This window comes from Protomyctophum parallelum, assembly GCF_964188405.1.
Source record: "Protomyctophum parallelum genome assembly, chromosome: 23".
NCBI classification, from domain to species: Eukaryota; Metazoa; Chordata; class Actinopteri; order Myctophiformes; family Myctophidae; genus Protomyctophum; species Protomyctophum parallelum.
Window position 1 is genome coordinate 16,014,445 of NC_139715.1, and position 8,468 is coordinate 16,022,912.

Sequence of the window (8,468 nt, forward strand, 5' to 3'; positions counted from 1 at the left end):
ATCACGTTTTTACTCCTTCTCAGGACTGATGTAAGAGTGTGCGTGAGAAGCCGTTCTTAACGGCTGACGTTCAATTAACAGAGAAATACTAAACATAAACGGTCACAAATGAGCCTCTGAATTGCGCTCGTCGCTGTTGAGGGTCAAACGAACAGGGTGCGGTACGGTACGAGAGGTGTGTGCAGTCCTCTATTATATCACGCAGCGGAGCATTGCAAGGTGATCTGTTATATCCATCCCAGTGGAGATTCTTCCAGGGAATATATATCAATCTAGGCAATTAGTCCGACAAAAGCAAAAAAAAAAAAAACCCAAACCATTTAAGAAACAAAACAGAGAGAACTGGCAAACAAAGTCTAGCCCAAGTCTAATCTGTGAAGTCTCACGAGAGGAGAACAATACCTCATACAGCCGGCCAGAGTCATTAAAAGTCCATTTGCCGAAAAACACCTGCGGAACAAATTGGGAGATGGGGAGGATGAGCTCAGGCGGCAGAACAATGGAGCGCGAGAGAAGCCTCTTAATGGCTTACGTGGCTAGCTTAATTAGCCCGGCGATGCAGAGCAGAGCCAGTGGTGAGACTTTGCACCGGCGAAGCATGGGGGGGGGGGGGGGGGGGGAAATCAGGAGCACTGATTTGCCTCAACCTCGGCAGCCTGCCAGCCACACACACACACACACACACAGAAAACAGTGCCTCCCGCCACATAACGCCGAGTGAGACGTCTCGTTCGCTTTTAAGACTACCAGATCATATTCTTGCTCCGTGTAACTGTAACTGTGCTCCCTCTATCTCTCTCTGATGAATGATGGCTTACGGGAAACATAGGAAGAAAAAGAAGAAAAAGAAACCCACTGACTGTCTTAGTCAGCAGGTCTTTCTGTGGTGGTGATGAGGTCTTTAAAGAAACAAAGCATTCAGCGGTGAAATGGAACATGCATTCAGGATCGATGAGTCAATAAAACATCCCTGTAAAGCTCACAAGAACCCACACACACACACACACACACACACACACACACACACACACAAGCCAAGCCCACTCACAAAGCATGTGGAAAAGAAGAACCAGACCGCCAGGCGCACCACCCACACAAACAAAGTCCGACTCCGAACCTTTTTAAACCACGATTAACGCGCCACACACCGCGAGAAGAAACCGAACCTGTCTGTGTGCGAAGAAGCAGTCCGACGGACCGACCTTTTCCGAGCCCAGGAGGAACGGCACCACATCTTAGCATCAGCGTCGCTGACCACCAGTCCCCCCGACTCGCTGCTCTATGTGAGAGACAGGGAACCGGGGTCTCTGGGTGCAGGAGGAGGGACCCACCTGCCTCGCGGTCCCCGCCATCTCCTCTGTCGGTGGACCTCTTAGTTTCCATCGTACTGGAGGCACCGTGGGCTGGGGTGGGAGGGGGGGGGGTGGTCGGGGAGAGGGGGTGGTGGTGGGGGGAGGCTGGAGCTGCCTCCGAGCTCCGCCTCGTCTGCCTGCCTGCCTGCCTGCCTGCCGGCTGCCTCCTGTGCGGGCTCTCTCACTCGCCTCGAGTGTTTATGAATGCGAGAGAAGGAGAGAGGAGAGGACAGGAGAGGAGAGGAGAGGCGTCTGTGTGCCGGTGAGAGAGGGAGGGAGGGAGAAGAAGGGGTGTGTGTGTGCGAGTGTGTGTAAGCAGGAGGGAAGGAGAATGAGTGAGAGAGGGATAAACAAAGAGAGAGAGAGAGAGAGAGGGAGAGAGAGAGAGTTGTGAGTACATGTGTAGAGTATGTGTGTATGAGTGAGTGTGTTTGCGTGCGTGCGTGCGTAAGAGAGACAGAGAAACCGAGAGAGAGAATGTGTGTGTGTGTGTGTGTGTGTGCCAAGAGAGTGTACAAGAGAGTTTGGGGGTTGTGCAAGAGCCGAGCATACCTGCCACGACCCCATCGAGCCGGTCCCATGCAGTCTCGGAGACGGTGCCGAATCAACGGCCGCCGCCTCCTCCCACTCGTGCGCGCGCGTGTGGTCAGTGGCCAAGCCGGGGGCCAGGGAGGGACAGACAGCCGCTGCGTGCGTAGCACGTGCCGTTGTGCATAAGAGCTGAACGGAGAGCAAGCCGGCGGAAAGATCGGAATCTTCGGTCTATAGTGTGCTCTACGGCTGCGGGGCCGAGGGTTGGGAGGAGGGGTGGGGCAGACGTCAGAGGGGAAAAAGGGAGAGGGCAGCCAGGGACATGGGATGTCAGGGCCAAACGAGCAGAAGTGAGGATGAGGTAAAAAACTAAAAAAAAAAAGGGCCAGAGAGAGAGAGAGACATGGGTACAAACAACACAAGCAAGGAGAAGAGCCTGGAGACGAGAGGAAAGGAGAATGGGAGTGAGGTGATATGAAATGAAGCGAGAAAGGGGGAAAAAGGCTCGCTGGCCTAGCGGTCCAGGCGCATCATGCCACATATAGGCTCTGGCCTGACAGCGTGTCGCGTGTTCGAGTCGCGTTCATGACGACCTTTAGCTGCATGTCTCTCCCCTTCTCTCTGTCCCTCTTTCCCGTCTTCACTGTAACTATCAATAAAAGGCACAAAAGAAGAACAATTTTAATCTTTAAAATAAATAAGAAAGGGAAGCGACTTCAAGCGAGGTGCATGGGGATTGAAAAGGTGTGAAAAATGGAGAGGGAGAGGTATAGAAGAGAGAGAGAGAGAGAGAGAGAGAGAGAGTGAGAGTGAGAGAGGGGAGAAAGGCAGTGTCTGTTGCCAGCTATAGGTGGCTCAGGAAGCAGGTGGAGAGACAACGGGATGCCATGGAGCTCTGAGAGGCCGAGCTGTTCGCCGAGCCACCTCGCGCCGCTGCAGTTGGAACGCCGCTCGCACAGTGGTGGGAAAAGTACTCAAATGTTTTACTTACATAGGTAAAAAGTATCGATACTGCGATGTTGTGGAAATACTCCGTTACAAGTAAAAGTCCGGAATTCTAAATCTACTCGGGTGAAAGTACAAAAGGAATGGCATCAAAAATGTACTTAAAAGTACCAAAAGCAGAAAGGACTCGTTATGCAGAATGTCACATTTCATGTTTTCAAATGTATAAAAATATTTTGGAAATAGCCGTGATGCGACGCATTGTGAGCTTGTAGATCGGCTATTTTCAAATGACAAAAATGATGTGGGTAATTTTCAAATAAATGTAGTGGAGTAAAAATACAAAATTTGTCTCTGAGATGTATACTAGTGCAGTAAAAGTAAAAGCATTGGAAATTGAAAATACTAACGTAAAGTACAAATACCTCATAATTGTACTCAAGTACAGTACTTAATTATACTGTACTTAGTTACTGTACACCACTGAACGCCGTTCCACAGGCAACAAGGCAAGACTGCAGCTAAACCCCCCAAAGATTCACACAAAATTCACCACCTGAAAACAACACGCAGCCAAAAACGCTGAGATCTTATTTAACTCGGAACTGAATAATATGTTTTTAACACATCTAACCGTAGCCATTTATGAAGCTCTGCTCAGCTTCGTACAGCTTTTTCAATCCATGGCTGAAGGTGAATCCAGCCTTTCGCCTCAAAAATACAGTTGTTTTTCGAGTCGACCCACCCAATATCTGTATCTCTGTAAGCCCGCACGTGCACGCACGTGCACAGCCGCACACGCACACACACACACACACACACACACACACACGGAGAGAGAGAGAGAGAGAGAGAGAGAGAGAGAGAGAGAACACAAACACACTTTCCAGAGTCACTAGCAGCTTATGTAACATTAAGGGTATTACTGTACCTGTTTGCAGCCGCAGCCAGGCGACTGGACCAGGGCAGCCTCAGTGCCATAATGCCACCGTCTTTCACTCACAGAGCGCCTAACAATAGACACAGTAGACGGGGAAAGTTCCCGCTGTCACTTAGCAACCAACAGTGGTGTTTGTTGCGACAAGCGGTCCGATCCAATCCCTCACCTGACAATTGTGCCATTCGTCGCGGGCAGGTCTCGGAAGTCATTTATTATTGCGCCTCCTTAATCCCGCTGAAAGGTCAGCAATCTGACAAACAATGTAAGCACGGGGGTTTGAATGATTTAAGCAGGCCACACCAAATATTATGGGGTGCGGGATATTTTCCTCCTGCCGGGTGATCAATTATTGAAGTGCGGGGCTATATCTTATAGGGAAAGCTATTACACAGCATCCTCAGCCTCATGTCTTTGTCGTACCAGCCTCTGGAGCGGCATATAGCAGGTCAAAAAGCAGTGGCACACAATTATACACATTTGTTGCTTTAACCTCCGAGGGAGTGCCAGATGGTTAGCGTGTGCCATGTAGGGCGATGCAGTAAAGTGGCAGAAAGGATGTCTATTTTTGGGACTGTTCATATTTCTTTGATGACTAAACCAGCGGTTCCCAACCTTTCCTGGATCAGGGCCCACTTGAATTGATCAATCAATTGTGTGTCCATTGATCCATTCTTGGATCATGGAACTAGTAATGTATACTTTACATTCCAATTTACAATAAAACGAATTATTTAACATGACTTTTTAATATCGTTATTATCCTTAAGATCTTTTTGCTAATAATTTGGGGTTGCAATATCCTCACAGCCTACAGCTTGGGAATTGCTGGACTAGTGTAGTAATCTACTGATTTTGGTGAACTACTGGCCTTTCCTCCAGCCCCACCATGAGGCCAAAATCTCCACTCATTCTCATAATTCTAATCTAAATATCTCAAAACGACTATAGCTAGATTGCCATGGAATCTGCTGTGCACCTTCATGCACTAGAGGATTTACCGTACTGACAAAAAGCCCTTAATGGTTATTAGGCAAATCATATATTAAAGAGCTCATTGTTCTCTATTACCCCACTATAACTCTGCCCTCCTGTGTGGTTCCGAGAATCTCCATAAGTAAAGTGGGAGGCAAAGAATTCGATAATCAAGCTTGTCTCCTGGGAACCATCTCCTACGTATGTTTACATTAAAACATGTTTTTTTCTTTTTGATCAGGCTTATAGTTAGTGCTGGCTCAGGCTTGCCTTAGTTATGCCGGGTTATAAGCTTTAGACCACTGAGGGACAAGTCACCAAGCTTTTCTCTCTCCAAAAATAAACAAACTGTCTCTGCGATATTGTCGGGGTGGTGGTTTTGTATCGTTTACGACAGTCAGTCACTCATATTTCATAGTCTGTTTATAGCGAAAATGTCGCTAATTCGGGAGCACTATCATTAGTGGTTTCTCTCAGTCAGTTGATTCTTCATATCCATATTATGATATGAGTGAAACGGCAGGGATGATTTGCTTATTCTTCAATCACAGAGGCAATCTTATATGGGGATTACAATGCAAATAAAAAGTACATGAACCGGTGGACTTAGCGCCCTCTACCGATATTGACGTCAGACTTCGGTGGTCTACACTACAGTATATGCATGCATGTCCCATGAATACATATTACTAAGTTGACTTCTTCCACAGAGCTTTGTGCTTTCTCATATCACAGTAGAATCCTTGTTAGTTTATTTTCCTCCGCTTAGTATAAATATGCTTAAATCACATTGATCGTGATTACAGACCTCTGGGTCCGGGCTGTGGATCAAGGGTTTCTGCAATTAATACAGTTATTCTTTTTTTGCAGTACATCTCTGTGAGTGGCTCCTTCATCTCTCTCCCTCAACCCAACCGGTCAAGGGAGATGAATGCTCACATACACACAGTACAGCCAGGTTCTGTTCAAAATGTTGTCCTATCAAGACCAAGAGTTTGGTCTTGACACGTTCTGTAATGTTAAGTGTCATCATGAGATAACTTTTGCATAAATTTGATTCTCTAGTGCCAGCCTTATCCAAAATATCAACTTTGCACAAGATATATAATCTTCCTCTAATGTTTCCTTAGCTAGCAGTGAGCACTACCCCAAAGCCATCCAGTAGAAGAAGCAGCACAACACTGCACGGGACAGAAACACTGATAGGGATACAGTGTAGGCAGGGGGAGGAACAGGAGGCTGCTACTCCAGAAATAATAAATGGTAAATGGTGCATTTATATAGCGCCTTTATCCAAGGCACTTTACATAGATTGTGTGTACTTTACACCAATTCACACGCACAGTCACACACACATTCACATACCGATGACAGAGGAAACCATGCAAGGCACCAACCTGCACATCGGGAGCAATTAAGGGTTCAACTCTGGGGGAGCCCGGGTTCGAACTGGCAACCTTGCGGTTATACCATCCGGCCACAGACATTTCTAGTGCTGTCAGCCAATAATTTTAGTAGACAATTTGATTACACTTTTATCATGTGCGACTTGAGTTGGCAGGTAAATGCCTTGCTCAATGACACTTGCTGCACAACACAGATTGAATTCAGCCCTATGGGAGAATCACTCTAATCACTTGGCCAGCCTGCCACATCTGCCAACATTTCTGGGCAAGCAGCCCCGGGGGGCTTAAACCAGCAATTACATTGTCCTCCAGCCATGAACCATCACAAACGTTGGACCTTGCTCCCTGACATATAGACTCGCAACAACAAGTCAGTTTGTAAACGCTTCGCTCAACTAGAGACCGAGGATCTCCCAGCTTTCCTTGCTGAGACTGGGTGGAAAGTAACAACTACAGAGCAGTCAAAGTGGGGTCCCGGGAGCCACTTAGCTAAATGAGGAACACTTTAAATAAACAGTATGCCCCATTTTATTGTTCAGCTATTCTGAAATAACAGAGCTACAAGCTCTCACAACTCTGCGCAAATCCCTGGTCCCTGGCACAAAATCTTTTCCAATGAGGGTCTGCAGCCAAATACACATACATTTGCAATTTTGCATGTCCTTGACTTGACATGAAAATGTTTGGGAACCATTGAACTAGAAAGTAGAAACAATATTAACAAAAAAAAACATAAAATCGTTCGGGTTTGGGGATATGACATGATTGGTTTTCAAAGCATTGGGCGTAGGTCTGTTGTTGGTGGTCACTGGCCATCCTCGATGCTGTTCTTCTAGCAACTACCTTGCATTTACTGTATACAGTATGGGCTCCATCTTGCGCCCCCCTTATCCCTAAACGTTTCTATTTCTATTTTGAAAAACATTTTAAAATAGTTCAACTAGCCGATCTACATCGAGACATTGTGAGCTTGTAGTTTTAAATAGTAAAAAATGGCAAATTAGTTTAGGGAAAAGGGTTAAGGGGTGGCGCAAGATATAGATAGCCCTATGTCTTCAGATGAATAGGCGAGCAGAGATCTCTGATTGTCTGACAACCACAGACTAACTAATAAGTACAGCCATTATTCATGGACAGACTTAAAGGTTTTTTAACAAGTAAATGTGTGGCCCTCGATCAGCCCATTACCAGCAACAAACCATATTATTGGGATTAAAGCATCCTCAAAACGACTACGGTCCTTTATTCTAAGAATTACATAGGTTGGTAATATAGTGAAAATGCATGGGGAATTGTGGGCTACATTGCAGTGCAATTAGTACCATAGCTTTTGAAACAAAAGCTTCGGTCTGTTTTGGCTTACTTCATACTGCGGGCCTGACGCCTGTCTACCAAGTACCAACTGTCTCAATGGGTGGTGGTGGTACAACAGCTGGGCTTGGTGTTCTTTCCACAATATCAGACAGCTTTTCACTGGGCTACACCGACTCTCATTACATATACCATATTGGGAGGTAGATGCAATTTAGTGCTACACGACACCTGAAGCATAATCCTGTCAGATTTGCATCTGCAGATCCTACATCTATCCAGCTGCAGTTTTCCTTCCTCGACACAGATAATCGACAATTAGATATTTTACTAAAGTAATTCATGGTGTATATATTGTTGATGTGTTGTTCAGCAGTTACATTTCCCCAAACTACATGTAAAATGCAACTGGGGGGGAGGGGGCATTTACAGATGTAGTCCTTCGAGGTCACAGCTGCCAATGACAGTGGCAACCTCAAAATTCCATATTCCATATTTCACCTATAATTACCACAGCACCATGAGGCAAGTACGGTAGGCAACAGTACAACATCGTTAATATGTTTCATATCTGCCATGACAGGATAAGGGGAGTTTTATGGTTTTTAAGTTGATTTGTTTTGAGTGGGTGGGTCATTTTTATGGCGTAACACAACCCGGGTGCGTCAACCATTGGACACTTTGGGGCGTATCGGGGTGCGTGGTATCAACATAATCGCGGTTGTCTGCAGTTTAATACGGCAGAGAAAACATACACACGATCCATACGGCCGGGGTCCTGTTCTGGACCCGCAGTGGCAGTCAGCCAACATCACGCATGTTTAACACACATAATCGTAATGTGAGTGATGTGAGCCCAGACTGCAATGTGCAATGTGTGCAATCTGCAGGTAAACAGCTAGTGAGAAGAATCCCAACACAGATGATCACACCCATGCACAGAACGAAACACTTACCGTTTTCCTTTGCAATTGATAAACCGTCTCTTCTTGTTGTCAGGGCTTGCGAAGG

General features: G+C 46.3%; 1 protein-coding gene across 1 annotated transcript in view; it reads right to left on the minus strand.

Moving 5' to 3' along the window:
• Positions 1 to 8,468, minus strand: part of LOC310854201 (R3H domain-containing protein 1-like) — a 67,490-nt gene extending 59,022 nt beyond the window's left edge. The window contains exon 1 of the mRNA XM_083758740.1: positions 8,414 to 8,468. The gene's annotated coding sequence lies outside the window, so the exon portion shown is untranslated. The remainder of the gene's footprint in view (positions 1 to 8,413) is intronic.